This window comes from Delphinapterus leucas, chromosome 5, assembly GCF_059928025.1.
Source record: "Delphinapterus leucas isolate spDelLeu-1000000601 "Yukka" chromosome 5, BTC_Dleu_Yukka2, whole genome shotgun sequence".
NCBI lineage: Eukaryota > Metazoa > Chordata > Mammalia > Artiodactyla > Monodontidae > Delphinapterus > Delphinapterus leucas.
In genome coordinates this window covers 112,894,451-112,915,304 of record NC_143133.1, presented here as the reverse complement: position 1 = coordinate 112,915,304, position 20,854 = coordinate 112,894,451, and positions in this window count along the sequence as shown.

The window sequence follows — 20,854 nt, the reverse complement described above, 5'->3', positions numbered from 1 at the left end:
AAAAAAAAAATGTCCTGACAACCATTTTTGTAAATGGACCTTAACCATCTCATCGTCTCTTATTCAACGTGGGTGACAGTCACAAAATGTGAACTACTTGTGAGGGAGCCAGCTGTCTAAATCTGTCAAATTGTGCAGTTTTATTACACATTCTCCTGTACATAGTTTCACTGAAAACAATAAGGATACTGCTATATATTAAGCCAAATCTGAAAACGCCCAGCATTTCTTCTTACATCTTTAATCTTTCCATCTTTTCCAAAAGAATCTTTCCAAAAGAAATGGTGTTCTATTGCCATTTGTTCTTCTATTTAAAAATACCTAGATTAAATTGATCAGACCCAGCTTTTTTTATACAGCCCTTTCACAAGTGAAAGAGTTTCAAATGACTTAGAAAAACATATGTACCCCAGGTATCATTGCCTTTTCTATTGTGAGTCATTAGAATAACAGATCAAAATCTTTGAAAAAGAAAACCACAAGATCCAGGGATATTAGACCCCAGCAAAGACAGTCATTGGAGTCATTTCTCTCTGTTCTTAGGAGAGAAGTAAATAGCAATGGCTAATTAATAGCTACCTTTTAAAATCTCAGTGGTCATTTCAAAACATCTTTTGACCTTTCCTTTCAAGTAGATTTTTTAAATATGTGACTGGAGAACGATCTTAAATAATTCATGATGAGAGGCAAGTAAGAATTGGTTAAAAAGTATGAGCTAGGGAAAAATGATTGTTTCATCACACGAATGGTAACATCTACTCGGTTCAAAAAGCACATAATCAAAATGGAAGAAAATGTCCTTGGTATGGATACAAATGTGTGAGATAAAGATAAAATAAAGAAACAGAAAAATGTAGATTATTATCCCTTTTTCCATTCTAGAGCTTAAGCTTTGGGTATCAATTTAATGTGAAAGGCTGTTATGGTAGTTATAAAGAGTTGGGAAAAAACTTTCTGCCACTGCTTCTGCCAAACTCTTGTTCTGATTAATAGAACTTCGTTTTCTTGCTAGTTATTTAAGGTAATGAGAAGATAACTGAATAGGCACATAATTAAGGTGGAAAGAAGGGAAGATTTAAGAAACTTGAGTGATGATAAAAAGTGCTTCCATTCATACCTTTCTTCTTGGAATTTCCTTTCAATGTGGCTATTGTAAAATATATCTTTTATTTTATCACAAAGAACACTCAGAAGTTTTCTCAGGTTAACAGACTATCTCGTAAAGAAAGAGCAAAGAAACCTACCTACACATGCAACATATACATACAACCTAAATAGAAAATCATTCTCTTTTTCATTTACATACTTCAGAGCAGTCACTTCTTCTCTATTTATTTCTTTGAAAATAATTACATGATAATGTACTAATAATTTTTAACATTTTTGTGATGTTGTTTTTATCTCCAAATCATAAACTATACAAGAAGCTTACTAGGTTTAGGACTTAAGGTTAGATGCTACATCTAGGGACTTTTAAAGAACACATTAATTTAAACTTTTATTAGTCTAACTTTTTTAGCTTGGAAACATAAAAGAGAAACCAAACCTACATTTTTAAGAGGAAACTAAGGTGTATCATAGGCATTTGTAGCTGGCTGATCAATAAGTTAGAGTTTCTGGATGTCTCTATAGAACGTTATCTGAGATATCTATCTTTCTTTTTCTCTGTTTCTCTGTCTTTTTGCCTCCCCACCCCCATGTGCCCCTCTTCCTCTTAACAGCTCTCTTCTCTATTTCTATTGGTTCTGACTAAACAGACATGTCTTCAGTACACCCATCATAAAGATACCCTGGGGCAGGTTGCTATTGATTTTGCTGGCTATGATCTTTTCTTTATTTTCCTGAAAACACCTTCTCCTAGTACCACATTTGCTCAGATGCTATATCATAAAGAACAGTAGACAAATATGAACATACTAGACTGACCTATTAATATCATTGAAAGAAGTAACAAAAAGCATAAATGACTCCCAGCCTGGATGTCCCAGCTTAGCTGGGGTTCCATCTTGGATGCTGAAAAGAATATCCCCAGTCAAGAGCGCAAGTTAACAGTAGGGAAAGTTAGTAGCTATTTCCTATTCAAGCAACCACCATCTCAGTGGAGTCTATTTTAAATAAGATTATCCGAAATTGATGAGGAAAAAATAAGTAGTTCCTCAGTGGAAACTTCAGAATCTTCTTTCCGCACCCTTGAGCCTTGAACTTGCAGAGAACTCAGACCAAAGTTCCATGCCCAGAAAATGTACCTATTTCTTTATTACCCACAGGAAGTTAGTGGGCCTGTTACTGTGACTACTGGCAATACGTTTAGAAAGTTCTCCATTAGAATATCCTAAAGAAATAGATGTTTGCTCTCTTACTTTCTTTCTCGTCATCACACCAACACAACTCGGTCATACCTCTAATAATTAATATGATGACAAAGAAAGTGGGAAACCTAAGAATAGAAGCATTTTGATATTAAAAACAAAACCGTAAAACCTGCCAAACACTAGTCCTAGCCAACTTCAACACTTCCTTCCCTTAAATAGCTACTCATATATAAGTTTTGAAAATTGTCTTAAAATAACTATTTCAGGGAGTATGATGTACTCATGAGAGTGTAAGAAGGTGGTGTGTTGTTTTCTTCTCAATCATAGTTGTTGTTTCCCTCGAGGCTATGAAGAGATTTACTCACTTATCAGGTTAGCTCTTTTCTTCAATTCTTCATTAAGTGAGAGCCCAAGATACACCCATCATTTACCTTGCTTTCTTTTGTTTAGGTCATCTATAAGTTGGTTGAAAAATAAATAAAAAATAAATAATGATCCCTTGTATTAACATAAAGCCTTAGGCCTAAATCTTATCACTGCTTTTTTAAACCAGAATACAGAGAGACGTACCGAGAAAAAAAAAAAAAAAAGGTACCAACTCAACATGAATTCTAAAGTTACATCTCATGTATATCACAAACACAGACCTCACATTTCAGTCAGGATTTTTTTTTTGCATATGTAGATTCTGTATTACTTAAAATACATGTATACATATGTAAGCAAATTAACAAACATGTTTGGTGAGTTATCTCAATTGACTATAATCTTTTAAGTTAAAAAAACATTTTTAGCACATAGGATAGAAAAAATGGAACATTAACAGTGATGGGAAATTCATAATGGCTAAATAGAAAATACACTTCGTCTTCACAGTTAGAAACTAATTGTTGTACGTTTCCCTTTGCACTAAAAAATAACTAGCCAAAAGTTTCCATTCACATGAACACCGTGTGATCAGATTTGGTAGTCTGTGCCCCAAATGTACGTTGGATATTTCTTTACTTCATGTTCTTAAAATCAGAAGCATGATTTTCATAGAATAAATTAGGAGTTCATGTACTGTAGAACCCAATACTATTAACACATTAATACATTCTGTTCATAATACTATTATTGAGAAATCGAATTGACAACCTTATATCAGGTATTTCCCACATCTCATTATATTCATAGGACATTTTTGGACGTGCATCTCACCAAGAACCATGTGGTAACAAGACAAATGATACTGAGGTACTAAGGAATTTTTGGAGCTTAATTCGCTAAAGACTATTTAAAAGAAACCCATCTAATTAAAATGAAAAAATTATCAAATCATTATAATTAAGAAGCAGAAAACAAATCAGCACAGAAACCCCTGTGTCTTTCCTGGCTTTATCTGTGATTAATTTTAACCAGTTTTAAAGTATGCTTAACTTTTTCATTCTTCTAACACGTTTTGCTTTTCCTAGTTGTTCATTTTCCTTTAGATTGTTGACAGTTTGGGCAATTTGTCCGTAACCTTATTCACAGAGGATACCTTGCTTGGATTTCTATTAATAAGAAGCACAAGTAATTAAAGCAGGTACACGTTTAAGGGAGCAGAGTTAATATATGTACTAGTTGGAATTTCTGTAAATGTTCTTCTGAAAAGTAACATGCAAAGTCATTGGCTCAGATAATCCTTCTAAATTTGAATTAATCTGACTTACTTAACCAAGTTATTATAATATTCAGTACTCTTTGCTTGATCTATTATTCAGCCATCCATCCATTCAATAATTCAACAAAGGTTTATTGAAGTGCCCAGCATGGTTATGTACTATGGAAAAGGCAAGGATGTTTATAATGGGGGATTGTGAGCCCCATGGGTATGATGAACACATTTGAAGCAAAAGATAATAATCACACCCATCCAGCTCCAATTCAGTTTAACATCAAAATCCAGCAATAATAGTACAGATGGCCTAAAGTACATCTGTGTGTATCTGTATGTGTGCACACACCCATGTATATATATTTATCTATCTGTACAAACACTACATATGTATACACACTATCTATGTAATATATAATATATGTATAATGCATATAAATTCTAACAAGTGTATTTGTGTTATCTTTAAAATAGAACAATTGTATCTTGAAGTGATAAATGCAGAGAATTGGTTTTTATTGTTGATCTGTGGATTTAATGACTTTTAGGTGAAAAGGATGTTTAAGTGTATAATTTCTTTTCTTAATTTATTTATGTAAATGCATGCCTGAAATTTGGTTAGATTGGCTGTGTTTTGTGTCCTTTAACATGATCAAATGTATTAAACTTTATCTTATGACCTGATGTACATGTGCTATTTTAAAATTTTGGAATTTTTTAAAGTTTTCCCTAAGTATCCATACTGACTATATAAACACTAATTTTTAAATATTCCATACCCAAACTACTTGTTCAAAATATTCTTGCCTTTTGTCATTTTTCATGTTCTAATTTTTAAATTTACTCCCCAAAATACAGGCCAATGTTAAGGGTCAGTTTCACTGTGTACAAATATTGACTTAAATTTATTCTAAGCTGTAAATGACTTAAATCTGATCCTTTCAAGTAAGTAAGAATTAATAAGTGAAGAATGCAAAAGAGCGGTTGAGAGTCCTAAGTGCCCACATTGAAGGAAAGAAGCACGTAGAAGGGGAGAGACATGAAAAAAGTGATTGCAGATACCATACAACCTGGTTGACCTTGCCATTTTGCTTCCAGTTAACTGTATCAAGAGTATTTGTACAAGGTCAACTATGCTGTTTTGAACATGAATTTTAAATCTGCCAACATTCTTTAGAAAAGCAAAATGCTGTCATCTAGATCTCCTTCCTTCCTGAACAAATACGTCTCTTTGACTCACTGACAGGAATAGCTGTTTCCCTAGAAGAGATGATTGTTCTAAGAGAATAAAACGTGTTACAGATGCTTATTCACAGAGTCCCTAAACTCAGGTTACTCTCTGGAGTGTTAAGTTAGGCAAAGTGACACCATGAAAAGTGTCCCTGGGGCTTCCCTGGTGGCGCAGTGGTTGAGAGTCCGCCTGCTGATGCAGGGGACATGGGTTCGTGCCCCGGTCCGGGAGGATCCCACATGCCGCGGAGCGGCTGGGCCCGTGAGCCATGGCCGCTGAGCCTGTGCGTCCGGAGCCTGTGCTCCGCAACGGGAGAGGCCACAACAGTGAGAGGTCTGCGTACCACAAAAAAAAAAAAAAAAGTGTCCCTTAGCACATTCCTCAATGGCCCAGGAAGCACCAAAGGTCTCTCTCCCTCAGCGACTGCCTTTCCAGTTCTGAGACTCTGTCCCTGTGGTTTAGCCCTTAATCACAATCTGTTTTCTGTGCGTGTCTAGTCTCTCCGACCAGATTATAAATCTCCTGAGGACATACCTTCTGCTTAGAATCCCTGACAGGTCTAGAGCAGCTCCTGCCTACTTGCCATAAGGAAAATAATAATATGTATATAACAGCCTAGAGATGGAAGTGGTTTTTTTTTCCTGATGCTAATAATCTCTCTGGGTTTCTTCACTGTCCCTTGATTGGCTTCTCAGCTCTGCCATCACCAGTACAATCAGTCCCCTGCATTAAATTCCCTTTGTTGTAAACAGGAAAGTGGGTTTCTGTTTTCTTTTTTTAGATTCTGATTGATACATATGTTAATGAGTGACTTAGATGAGAAGAGAGATAACAGGGTGGCATTACAAAGGGACTTGATGAGATCTCCTTTAGGAGAACACCTTAAGGAACCACTGCCTAGAGTCCCAACGTGATTACAGCAAGTTGTAGTCAGAGGGATCCTACTGCCAAACCTGATATATAACCCTTCAATTACTTGGGCAGCTACCAATGGAAAAGGCCATTATTCCCACAGTTGTCACTAAGAATTTTCATAATGCACATTTGTACTATTAAACCTATCAGCTTCCAGTTTGTCCAGGAGTCTGACGGCTAATATGAGAGGGAATTCTATGAACTTGCTTCTTTACACTCATTTTTTTCTTTTTTAGAATTGTATAGACTAATGTATTATTTCCAATGGAAGAACAACTTAAAATGGCAGCCACATTGAGTATCTCATCAGAAAAAAATACATTTTTTTCTATATGGAGGTCTGAAAAGTTCTCTCTGGAGATTAAATTCCACCATCATTCAAAGGAATGAAAGGATCAAAGAAAGAAAAACAATTTGGATGCAATATTTCTTATGTATTTTCATAATTTGATTTATGCTTGATTTCTCTATAACATTTTCTATGATTAAAACAAACAGAATTTAAAAGGGGAAAGGAGGGGGCCACTAGAGGCAGAGAGAAGCCTGGGTAGCCCTTGACTGTAAAACTCATTCTTCTTGGGACTATGCCCACATCAGAAACTACTTGAGCTCACTCTTGTAATTTAATAAGATGTCATCAGATCCCTTTGACATAGCCTTATAATTAAAACTACTTGATGCAAAATCCATGTGCTTCATGTAAAGCAATTTAGATTATCATAGATGCCCTGTTCTATGATCTACAGCCACCAAAAGTCATGTACACCAGGTGTGCTGGCAGGACCCCTGGGCTATGGCTGTGAGATGAGGATCCTGGGCTTGTTTCTCCAGCTAATTAGTTGGACTCAGTTTCCTTATGTGTAAAATGAGAGACAGGTTCTTTCCAGCTGTAACAGGTATTGTTATTAGATATTCCTAATCCCAGGATCCATGTGAGTTGCAGACTGGAAATTGCAAATCTTAGACAGGACTCCATTAACTACTCCATTGCATGAATTTGAGGTGTCTGAATGATTAGAAAAGACACTCTTACTCATTTTTTTCCAGTCTCCCAGCCTCCTCTCCTCCTGCCCTCTGTGGTTCTTTGTTGCTTTCTCTGATGTATTCTCCAAATCACCTTTTTCTGTTCCTCCCATCCCAGTATGGTTCATTCTTGAATAATCCTTTCATGTCTCCTGCAGCTCTTGCTCTAAATATCTAAAGCACTCTCTGATCTATGGCCATTATTTTCTTCATGCTGAAGAAGTGCACTGTTAAAAGGGTTAAGGGAGGCTGCCATTCCTTCCAGGGCCCTTAATATCTAGTTTTGCAACTGTTAGAAACATAATTGTCTCTTCCATGATCTGTGTTCCCAAGAGGACTGTTGTAGGCACCCTACCTGACTGATAGATACCACATTCTGGGCAGATACAAGAGGGCAAATGCCTGGTAGACGTCATCTAAAAGGCAGACAATTCATGGTACAAAAGGAGGAGTAACCATGTGTCCACTAGGGTTGCCCTTACAAATTACCACAAACTGGGTGGCTTAAACAACAGAAATTTATTGTCTCATAATCCTGGAGGCTAGAAGTCTGAAATCAAGGTGTTGGCAGAGTTGGTTCCTTCCGAGGGCTGGAACGGAAGGACCCCTTCCAAGGCCTCTCTCCTTGGCTTGTAGACGGCCGTCTTCTCCCTGTGTCTTCACATAGTCTTCTTTTCATACATGTTTCTGTGCTCAAGTTCCTCCTTTTATATAAGGACACCAGTCATATTGGATTAGGACTCGCCCTAACGACCTAATTTTAACTCCATTACCTCTGTAAAGACCTTGTCTCCAAATAAGAACACATTCTGAGGTACAGGGGGTTAGGGCTCCAACACAGGCATTTTGAGGGGAGACACAATTCAATCCATAACACTGTGCCTCAAAAATGGCATCAAATGTACTAAGGTCTCATTTTCGGTGTCTAAAGCAGTGCTTCTCAAACTTCAGTGTACCTCCCATCACCTGGGGAATTTGCTAAAACCCAGAATCTGATTCAGTAGGTCTGGGGGTGCCTGAGATTCCATATCTCTAACAAACTCCCAAGTGATGCTAATGCTGGTTCCTGGGCCACATTTTGAAGAGCAAAGATCTAAAGGATGGTTTATAGGCTGTTCTCACCTTAAGGACAGAACAGTAATATTGGAAAAACTTGATGGAAATAATGGCTTTCTGTCACCAAAAAGGAAAAACTGATACGTCCCATATCTTCATATCAGGCTTGTGCTTAGTTGAGTAGAATGTACACAACACAGGGTAAATACTTGTACCTGGCAGTCAGTTATTCTTGTGATGCTGGGGCTGCTTGCTGTTGTTACTCAGCTGCTGTGATTTTCAGCAGTAGCGTCGTAATCACACAAACAAGCACAATATTTTTAGGTACATTGCAATTCATGTATCTGTTCAGAGTAAACTTAAATTGGATTGCTAAAGCAGTATGCACCATAAATAAAATACATGCTAGTTTTAAGCTGTGTAAATTGTGCCAAGATGGTATGCAGCCATAACAAAACTGTGGAAGATTTCGGGCAAGAGAAAACATTTAAAAAGGAAAATATCACTATGAGCAAATAGATTTAAATGAAGATATAACCCTCGACACAATAGCAAATGAATTCTGTGTTGTGTTGAATTTTTTCATAGCTAAAGTTTCATGCCTTTATCTTAAAACCAAGACATAATCATATTACTTAGAGTTGTAAACATATCTAGAATTATGTCCAAAATACCTTGGACGCAACTTTTAATGCTGTTTGCTAAAGAACAATACTTACCACCTGATTCCAACATTCATGTAATTTGAGAGCAGGAATCCTCAACGGTACTTTCTGTGATAGAAATGTACTAGATCCACACTGTCCAATATGGTAGCCATGAGCCACATACGGCTATCAAGCTGAGCAACTGAATGTTTAATTTTAGTTAAATTTAAATTTCTGTTGCCAATATAAAAATAAGGTGTCTTTTTATATTATACAAAGTAGGTGTCTACTTTAAAAACCAGAGCTAAAGGCAATTCAGAGAGTTCAGTTAAAGCGTTTTAGCAATGCGTTTGTGTGATAATCCCTTATACATAATTCACAATGAAATGTTTCACATTCCCTTTAACTTTGTTCTGTTTTGATCCTGTAGCTTATTCCAAATAGCATAACGTACATACTCTGCTCTGAAATTTTTTACATTGGCCTTTGACGGAAACCAATAAAATTGTTAACTCTAGGTATATTTTTATAGTACAGTCAAAATCTATTATGTCTATGTGGAAACTACACACTGTGATCGTGTGTCTGCACGTCTCTGAGTGTAAACAAGTGAAGAAGTAGCGCTAGACACATGGAATTGTTGGTAGAGAGAAGTGGTGGTGGCTGACACTTGTCATGTGCCAAACTGTCCTCTGTATTAGAGGAAGTACAGTCAGAGGAACAGAAGGCATAAATTGCCACTCTGTGCCTTAATACTTATTTCTAGAAAGTTCTCCTGGAAGAGAAGAATTTTGGAGCAATAAGAAACAATATTTGGAGAGGGAAAATCCAATCCATTAGGCTGATCTATAAGATTCAGCTCTAACAATTTGACCACATGCAACCTGACATCACCATGAGGGGTAAGTGATAAGGTACAGCCAATGGGAATGCCAGAGGTCCAAAGAGAGAGTGAGGAAATCTCTCTCCCTAAGTGGAAGCAGACACAAAAGGCAGAAGATGGCAGTGATTCAACTAAACTAAATGGAAGTAAGAGGGGGTAGTAAAATAGTAAAATAGTAATAAAATCTAACACTTACATGGTGCTGTGTGTCCGGCACCTGTTCCAAGTACTGTCCAAAACTGTGAAGGGTCTGAGTTTTGTTTTTGTTTTGTAATTTTTATTTCATACTGGAGTACAGTCGATTAACAGTGTTGTGTTAGTTTCACTCTACTTAGGGGAGTATAGGTGACTGACAATGTTATGCTAGTTTCACGTGTTAATTTCACTCTGCTTGGTGAAGTAGACAAGTCAGACTCGGCCACAATTTCACGGATGCCAGCAGAAGACGGGAGACTCCTGGTTCAGAGACAACGGACAGTTTATCATTCACAGCAATAGCCATGATCGGTAACTGGTTCTCTGAGCTCCAGTTCCCACAGGGTAACGCAGAAAGGCCCAGATGGTAGCTGCTCATGCAGTGGGTTGAGTTTCAGAAGAGGAACTTTGCACTTAGGGTGACCAAATCTTTTATCATAGACAGCAGGCAAACGCACCTGATCTTTGCGTTAGAGGGAGAAGCTACCATCTATTTTCCAAGGCCGCTTGCTATGCAAGCATCCTTGATAAGATAGTTTAGAACAAAGGCCTTCAGGGCTTCTGCTTACCAGGGGTGCAGAAACACAAAAGGCCCATGGAGAATTGTCACCCAGTGAGCACTTTACATACTGAGTCATAACCATCTCAACGACCATGTGAGGTAGGTACTTTTACACCATCTTACAAATGAAAGGGGAAGCCACAGAGTTCCCACAGCTATTAAGCAGTAGAGGAAGGGTTTGAACCCCATAATCTGGCTCTGGAGCAGCAGTGTCCAACAGAAAGATTACGTGAGCCACATGCATCGTTTCAAACGTTCTAGTAGCCACGTTAAAAAAGTAGAAAGAAACAGGTGAAACTAACTTTAATAATATATTTTATATAACTCCACATACCCAGAAAATGATCATTGCAATGTGTAATCAGTATATGAATTATTAATGAAATATTAATAAATACATTCCTTTTGTATACTGTCTTTGAAAACCAGTGTGTATGCTACACTTACAGCACATCTTCATTCGGACACAAATTTGTTTTAATCTTTTTTCTCTTTTTATTGAAGTATAGTTAATTTACAACATTGTGTTAGTTTCAGGTGTACAGCAATGTACAGTTATACATTTTTTATATATGTATATTCTTTTTCAGATTCTTTTCCATTAAGGTTATTACAAGAAATTGAATATAGTTCCCTGTGCTATACAGTAGGTCCTTATACAGTGGTTGCTTATCTGTTTTATGTACAGTAGTGTGTTTATGTTAATCAACCTCCTAATTTATCTGAGATACAAAATTTTTAACGAAAAAACTTGACAGTTGAAAAAGTAGATTCACACACCCAAGCTGTTCCAAACATACTTAAAAGCTTTCCAGTAATCAAGTATTGGATTTTAAAGGTAAGCTAATGAAAATTAAGCAAATTAAATATTCATTTCTTCCATCACAGCAGCCACATTTCAAGTGCTCAATAATCATCCCTAGCCAGTGGCTTTCATAACAGACTGAATAACTTTAGAGCCTGTGCAATAACCTTTGTGCTCTCCTGCCTCATAAACAAAGTGCATTAAAAATGTACAGAATTTGTATATAATTCCTTGTTCTTCTATTTCAGTTGTTTAAAGGGATCACCATTGGTTACTGTGATGCCTGCCCTGGAGCGCTGTTGAGAGGAGTAAAGAGAAGGCAGTGCAGGGTGAAGGATCAGACCTCAGGCTCACGGTCAGACAGACAGACCCAGCCTGATCCATGCCCCACCACTTCGTTTCACTTCTCAGCTGTGTGACCATGAATGTGACCTCCTGAAACCCTAATTTCTTCATCTTTAAAGTAGGTCAACAATGGTACCTCTGAGGATTCAATGAGGCCATTCATGTAAACGCCCTGGCACAGTGCTTAGCACGTAGTTCATGCTAAATAAATGTCAATCATTATTTGGTAACTGGACTAAATTTAATATGAGAGACCAAAAAACAATTTAATTGTACATCATTTCAAGATATCCATCCCAAGATACTTCCTGAAGAGAGGCCCTGCTCACTTAGCCATGGAGCCCAATGTCACCCTCTAGTGCCCAAAACCTTGAACATCAGGCATCACCAACCGAAACCACCAGAACACCAAACATCTGAAAGGAGGATGTGCGTACTTCTTCTACCTCAGGTGCTGTGTCTGACCCGGATCGCCAATCCCCAGCACTGTTAAGTAGTACCCTGTCTTTCAGGGCAGTGCTTCTCAAACCTTTAATGTCCTTTCTTACCAGGTATCTGGGGAATCTTGGCAAGATCAGTTTATGATTCACTGAGTATGAAGTGTAGCCTGAGAGTCTGCACTTCTAATCAGCTCCCAGGTCACTCCAAAGTTACTGCCCCACAGACCCCTCTTTGAGTAGCAAAATTTTAGGAAATTCTGTTATCATTCCAACTCCTCCCAAAGTAACCTCCAAATTGGTAGAATAAGAAAGTACAGGATAGGGCTTCCCTGGTGGCGCAGTGGTTGAGAGTCCGCCTGCCGATGCAGGGGACAGAGGTTCGTGCCCCGGTCCGGGAAGATCCCACATGCCGCGGAGCGGCTGGGCCCGTGAGCCATGGCCGCTGAGCCTGCGCATCCGGAGCCTGTGCTCCGCAATGGGAGAGGCCACGACAGTGAGTAGGCCCGCGTACCGAGAAAAAAAAAAAAAAGAAGGTACAGGATAAGCTAAATGTCTTCTTTTCCCGGTGGACATAAGCAAGAGGAAAAGCCCTAAGTGGATACTGAGGTTGAAACATACCTGAGTTTGAAGGATGGCCTCAAAGAGAGCAACAGCGTTCTTCCAGGAAGAGCCTCAGCCAGAGAATGTGGGAAAGATGGGCCAACACAGCCATTCTTATACCCCTTTGACCTCATAATGTAACTCAAGGTCGTGTGCTATTCTAACTAGACATCTATGAATTAACAATGACTATGTAAAGTAATCTGTGTTCATAGTTTGAGGCCCAAGATAATTTGGGCTGGATAATAGCATGTTGGTTGGGTTGCAGGACCAGCAGTGAAAACTGAGTCCGAAACCCAGCAGTCACTGATCAGTGGTCTTTCCAATGTCACATTCAACAGACACCGGAAGGCTGACATTTGGAAGAAATCATCATCTATACATATTTCATATCTGATAAAATGAACATAGGGATAACTGCCACATTTTTGCAAACGTCAGAGATAACATAGCAAAAGTGCTTTGAAAATGGTACTTCCTGGATGTAAATACAACTTATTAGCAAGCTGATAGACCACACTGGCCTGGTATCTCTTTGGAATAACAGGACCACATTGGTGGTTTCTAGTAAAGGGAAAAGGGGAAGGAGGACGTGGAGATAATTGCCATTTGTCTATCCGCTTTTTTTGGAAAAAAAACTAAGATTCCTGTGACCTAATCACGCCATACTTCTAGGTATTTGGGTTGCCTCCCACAATGTGACTACCAAGTTAATAATAGTATTTATTTTCATCTTGTTTTCAAACATTTATTTCTGATGATGAGTTTAATACACTACAGGGCAATCGTGCTTTGTTGGTAAGTTTGCTCATTATCTAGCTTGACTCACTACGTTACCAACTTTGGTAAAAAGAAAGTCCACAGGGTCTTTCAAAGGCGTGCTGAATATCCAACACAGCAGGTGTGGAGGGTCTACGCCTTTACCTCATAAAAAGCATTGTGATATCATTTTTTTTTACCGCTTTCTGTCCCAGCATGGATATATGTGAAGACTGGCCTCTATAGTCCGTTGTCTTACTGTGAGAAATGATTTGATTTGTTTCTTAGAAGTTTGTTTTAAAGTAGTAGTTCACCTCTGCTTGTTTTGACTTAGGAGCTCATAGGGATGTGCTTCCCCTGATTGATTCCCCTACAATATTAGATTTCAAAAAAAGATTCGTATCAATGTACTATACTGACTGCCAAGTGGAAAGGGAGATAGGGAAGTCTCATCACCAGAGTCTGAGAAAAAACAAAAACAAAATAAACTTAGCCCTACATTTCTATAATGAGAGAAAAATCAAAGAATGAAGATGGAGGGAGGGAGGAAGGGAGAGAGGAGGGGCAAATTGAGAGGTTTCCTTCATACATATTCTCTCTTTCCATTTACACAATAAAACCTGACATTAGGACCAGGAGACACTGATTTGTCAAGGACAGTGTTGAGAACAAAACAATCCACCAATCCATTGATAAGTAATTACTGAAGACTAGTCCAGGCCCTGTTGGGAGCACAGGAAGAGCTCAGCATGTCTGTGTCTTTCAAACGAGAACTAAATAGCGTGGGAGAAATGTCAGCTTAAAAGGAAGAAGGGGTACGGGAGACTTCTTACTGCTGCTGTGTAGTTACTACTACATCCTTTAGAAAGTGGGTGGGTCAAAGCGGAAAGACCATTTCACAAAGGACGTGTTTTAGTTTCATGAAAGAGTTGAGTTGGAGCATCCATTTATCCTGACATTTGGGCATTCATTCAACTTTCAGCTAAAGAATGAATGCACACCCACTTTGTGGTGCAAGAATAACGAAACCCTGTAGAGAAGAGGGTGCGTGGGCTGTGGCAGTATGAGCAGAAACTCACGATGGGGGTTGTGGATGTATGGTCTCTAGATGTCACTTCATTTTGGTTTCCAATGGACGTGGAAGCTTATTATTTGGATTAATGATCATGCATGAAGGCAGTTGTGGCCTGTGGAGAGAGAGCCTTGGAACCAAGGCAGCTGGAGTAATGGGTATGGATTGGGGTTAGCTAGGGGCCTTAAGTCACCCCAGGACTTTCCAATGCACTTAACATAAAACCCAAATTCCTTATCAGTGCCTCCAAGACCTTGTATAACTGTCTCCTGCCTACACTTCCAACCTCATTCCTCGCTTTGCTTCCAATACTCCAGCCCATCTGGCCTCTGTGACCATGACCAGACCTTTCCCCCATTCAGGTCTTGGTGTTTTCTTCTGTCTGTGATGCCCTCTTTCAAACTCTTCACATCTTCCTCCTGAGGTGGAATTTCTGTGCCCCTCCCCACCCTGTTTGAAGTAGCTCTGGCTCCCGGTTACTCTCTATGCCATCATCAACCTGTTCATTTCCTTCTCAACTTCTGTTTACCAATGACTAGGCAACAAATCACTCCAAAGCTTAGTGGTATAAAGCAAAAGCAATCATTTTATTATATCTCTAAGTTTCTTTAGGACAGGAATTGAGGAAAGGCTTGGCTGTGTGGTTTCTGCTCAGAGGCTCTTGTGCAGTTGCAGTCAGGAGGTGACCGGAGCTTCCCCGGCAGGCCTGGCTAAACATCACTCTTCTTCCTGTATTCCTCGTGGTCTCTCCACAGAGGCTAGGTTTAGCTTTTTCACAGCATATTGGCCCCAGCGTGGTCCAACTGCTTACATGGTGGCTGGAAATTTGGCTTCCATTGGAAATCAAAATGGAGTGACCTCAAGAGGCAGTACATCCACAACCAAAATCACCAGTTTCTGCTCATACTGCCATGGCCCACGTCTCCTTTATCTCAGAGATTTGTACCCTATGATTCTCTCCCACCCCGTGAGATTCTCTGCTGGGTTTCCTGAACCCTCTCAACCTTGCATTCTACTTTTTTATCTTCACATTTATTTCCCCTACAAGGAGCTGCATTTTCATATTTCCCCATAGGCCCTACCACTGAGTATATACTTCTTGAATGAATGACTTGCTAGAACCCATGAAATATGCACCAAATGTTTGACTGAGTAGCCCAATCTGCCCATTTAGTCAACTATAATCTTCCAGCTGTGTCCTTCCCTGCATAGGTTGATGGGTTCTTCTGCCTGAAGTCCTTTGTGCCCAGGACCCTCAATTCATCTACCCTGATTTCTGAGGTTTGTGAAGTTTGTTTTTTCAAACAGCATTTGAAATTATGAAGACACTCCTGTCATTTCAGCTCTGTGAGCAAAGAAGGGAGGTGGGGGGTGGAGGGGATGAGTTGGGGGCAGGGTGGACCGGGTGGTCGACTGGCTCTTATCATAACTGTTTAGTTTCATTTACATTTCTCTCTGGGTTGCTCAGGTCCGGGGCCGTGTTATTTGATGTTGAACACCTGTCTTCACACAGGGAGAGCTGCGGCTAGCCCTGCTAAGAGAGGCATTGACATTTCTGCTCTATAGAATTGTGTGACAGAGCTAAAAGGTGAACACCCATGAGCTCCCGTCTGGTTCAGGGGAGTCTGGCTCAAAAGGAGTCACCCCATTGATGATTTCAGAAGTACAAAGTCTCTCCTTGGGCTTTGGTGCCTGCAGCAAAAGCAAGCTTGTCTGTGTACTGAAGCCATTTGAATTTGTTCATTGGCCATTTTTATAGGTCCCAATTCATTCTTTGATGTAACATGAGTGCGAGATGAGTTTTCTTTCTATTGTGCTAAGCTGATTCTCCTAAAGTCCTTGGTCATGTTCAAGCACAGCTGTATTCAAATGGAAAGTTACGTGGCCCAGAGAGATTTCTGTCCTGAGAATGCAGAACAATTCACAGGTTACTGGATAGTAACAAATACATATGGGGAGCTTGAGAGTGGCGCTTCTCAAACTTTCATGTCCATACTAATTACCTGGACATCTTATAAAATGCAGATTCAGATACAATAGGTCTGGAGTGGGGCCTGAGACTCTGCATTTCTCAACAAGCTTCTATGTGATGTTGACACCCTGGTCCAAGACCATACATAGTGTAGTAAGAGTCTAGTTTAGACTCCAGATTCTATAGCCCGTGCCCAAAGCATGGTCCCCAGACCAGCGGCACCCAGCATCACCTGGGAACTTGTGAAAAATGCAAATTCTCAGCTCTCACCCCAGACCTACTAGATCAGAAATTTCTGCAGTGATGCTCAGTACTCAACGTCTTAATTTCCTCCAGGAAATTCAGACGCATCCTGAAGTCTGAGAAGGAAGGCACTCTCAAGATTCACTTAGGTGAACTAAAGAATTTTAGCCACTGTCTCCAAACTTAGATCTAACAATCAACAAGTCTAGAATCAATAAGTTTGATGTATTTAACACAAATCTAGACTTTCGCACTTAAATTCATTTCAAAAATGTTTCACTCTCATCATCAAGTCGCAACTGCCATATAAAAATCCTCAGCCTTTTTTCACATTTAAAAAGATTAATCCTTTCAACCTTCATTTAAAGATCTTCTGATTCAATAATATGATCCTTGGCCAAGTTCAAAACCCTGAAAGTCAAGCTCTTAATACCCTGGTATGGACACCAGGCCCAGGAGCACCGGAGTTCCTGAAGTCTAGGCACGTTTTTGGTTTTTTTTGTTGTTGCAGGCTGCGGACGCGCAGGCTCAGCGGCCATGGCTCACGGGCCCAGCCACTCCGCGGCATGTGGGATCTTCCCGGACCGGGGCACGAACCCGTGTCCCTTGCATCGGCAGGCGGACTCTCAACCACTGCGCCACCAGGGAAGCCCTAGGCACGTCTCTGAACATTTCCAGTGGCCTTGGGGTTATCCCTAAAGGGAGGAGGATGGATGACTCGGTAATATGTCAGACTGAAAAAGGGTGGACTCAAGATTCATTTCTTCTATTTGAATGCAGTCAGCCAAACGGAGGACCTCCTGAAATGATTGGCAGCATCAGTAGGCTGGTAAGAATTAGACTACCTTCCCAGAATAGGCTGGAAAAACATCTATGACCTCAGACCTTGAGGCAAAATTTCCAGGGCTGCCAGGACTCTGTTAACTGTCTATCACCTCTGAAAGGGCAAAAGGGCAGGCAGGCTGCCCCTCAGGTCACCAGAGAAGGTAGAACCTGGAGCCTGTCCAGGCCACAAAGCACTGCCCCGGATGCCTGTGAATCAGGCCTAGAGCCTTCGTTACCTGCTCTGGTTTCGACTTTCACAACTGGGACCACTTTGCAATTTCAGTTTTAAGAGTGATCTTGGGGAGAAATACATAAAGCCCCGACTAATACCTTCTCGACTGTAACTATGCTAGTACGAGAATGTACAGCAATTGAAGAAAGCTGACTAATAATATGTTGGCCTCCTATAGCCCTTTTCATCTGAAGACCTCAAAGCACTACCCACATGACCTCGCTAACCCTTAAAATAACGTCTGAGAAATATATGGGAAATATTATTGTCTCCATTTCTCAGGCGGAAAAAAGCGGGCATCAGTGAATTCCCCAGGTCTCACTCTGAGCTCATGTCTGGGCTCAAGACTGAGAGCCGGTAGAGATTCGGGGCATTGAGGGGTCCGGGAAGAAAGGGGGTGGAATGTGGCAATCCGGAGAGAAAACAACTTTGGTTGTAACGTAAGCAACATGAATCATAGAACCAATAAAAGTACTAGGAAACAGAAAGGGGGGTGGCTTGGGGAATTTTATTTTGTCATTGTTTTGTTTCACAATACATATTTTTCTATCTCCACGCTTTGCTTGAGTCTTTCCTCGGGTCAACGTAGGTTTGGGAGGGACAGGGCTGAAGGAAGGTCATTGCTCTATCTCTCTCCACATTACTCAAGTTCATCTTCTGAAGTTCTGCCCAAAGGTCAGTGGCTAAGCTTCCCCTTAAGATGCTGATCCTTAGTTTCCTGATTGTTCCCTTGACTCCAACTTCTCTTTCCCAATACTGTTTTTGTAATCCACATTGTATTTATGCGACAATTGCAAAAATTTTCCAAAGGGGTCATTGAGAATATTATCAAAGTATCTCAGATTTCCTGAACCGTTAAGTGAATATTTAAAACTTTTTTAGAACGGTGCAACTGCCTTTTTTCCTTCTTCCTTCCTTTCCTTCTTCCTTCCTTTCTTTCTTCCTTCCTTTCCTTCTATCTTCCTTCCTTTCTTTCTTCCTTCCTTTCCTTCTTTCTTTCTTTTTCTTTCTCTCTCTCTCTCTGTCTCTGTCTCTCTCTCTCTTTCTTTCTTTCTTTTTTCCTATTTTAAAATGTCAAAGTCTTCCTGACATGCTTTGGCCATGGAAATGGAAGATATTTTCTCATTAGGTTAATTAAGGGCTCTGCTTGGGTGGCATCATTTGGTGTAAGTTTCCTTTTAGAATTCTGTCATAACTAAAAAGGATCTTATTTTTGTTATGTTTTGTGGTGTCTTTAAATTTTTATGACTTCTACTTTGTTTAGTCTGTGTGTAATCCTTCTTTTGAAACCTAATGTCCTAGAAAATTTACAGTTTTCTCTCAAAACTGGCACTTTTTACATTTTACGGTGATTCCTGTTTCTTTGGTTCTCACTAGAACTTCATTTAAGTCCTTAAGGTGTAATTCGCAGCTCAGGGAATTTATGATTACGTCGTCAAAGTAAACTACCCAAGTGCGATATATTAAACCTGACAAGACGCTGTTCATTAATCTTTGAAATATAGCCAGGTGTGATGTAGTGAAGTGAGCCTTCCAACTCAGAACCGCTGAAGAACTAGGAGCTGCCCCCCACAGGGGAGGATTCCTTCCTCCTCTCTGCCAAGGCCACCTGGGTGGGGACCGAGAGGGCCAAATGCCCTTCCTTTGCCAACTGTGGTGTTCCCTGTCTCTGCTGGTGTTCCTTCAGCTCTGCAGCTTCTTACCTTCTCATGCATTTGTTCATTCAACAAGTATTTATTAAGAGCTTACTTTGGGTCAGGCACAAGATGGACCTGGAAAGCCTGTAGTAACCGAAACAGAAACAATCCCTTGCTTCATGGGGCTTATAGTTTGAGGCTCTAGCCATAAGTAAAGGTCTCAAGACTCCTTTACTCAATGCCACCAAAGCCATGTGAAACAAACTACATTATCTGAACAGGCAGCATTTCTTCTCAGCCTCAGGTGTAGTTTTAATGTTAAATAACTCCCAGTATCTCCCAGTGAGATTGCAGTCCAGCCTGATGAGTGCTCTGATAGAGGTTTGCAAATGGCACTATCAAGGAAGAACAACCAAAGCCACCTTGGCATCAATCAGTGCTTGGTCAGAAAAGCAGAGTCTACACAGACATAGAGGACAGGCTTGTGGTTGCCAAGGGGGAGAGGGGTGAGGGAGAGGTGGAGTGGGAGTTTGAGATTAGCAGGTGCAAACTATTATATACGGAATGGATAAACAACAGGGTCCTACTGTATAGCACAGGGAACTATATTCAATAGCCTGTGATAAACCATAATGGAAAAGAATATGAAAAAGAATGTATATATGTATGTATAACTGAATCACTTTGCTGTACAGCAGAAACTAACACAACATTGTAAATCAACTCTACTTCAATAAAATAAATTTTTTTAAAAAAAGCAGAGTCTAGCTAATCACTGTGCAACAGCACCTCCAGAACAATGGGGGAAATCCAGATAAAAGGCAATACCTCTTAAATGCATTGTGGGTCTTCCCCAGACCCTTCTGTTTGTCTCTATAAAACATGGCGGGCTAAATTCCTTGTGGGATTCTGGATTGGATTCTGAAACAGAAATAGGACATGAGTGGAAAAACAGGTGAAATCTATAGAGTCTAGAATTTAGTTAATATTAATATCCCAATATTTATTTCTTAGTTTTGTCTAATGTACCATGGCAATGTAGACATTAACACTAGGGAAACAGGGTGAGGGATGTTTAGGAAATCTTTGTGTCTTCTAAGTATTTAGAAATCTTTTCTATAATTCTAAAACTACTCCGAAATAAAAAGTTTACTTGAAAAATGTTTGCTTATGAAACAGAATCCTTAAAATGAACAATAAAAAGCTACTTTTGAAAAAAAAACATAGTAGGTGTGGGAAAAAAAGATACAGCTCCCAATGACAAGCTACAAATTTTTCCTGAAACTAAGGAGAAATAGATCTAGAAACACCCAACTCAGAAACTGGTATTCTACTAAAGACAATATTCTCATTGGATTTTCCCTTCTTTCTCTCATGCTACAGTGAGTGTGCTCTCACTGGTTTTAAGATCTCCTTTGAAGGCGTATGTGAAAAGGACAAGTGTGCAGAAGAATCATATGC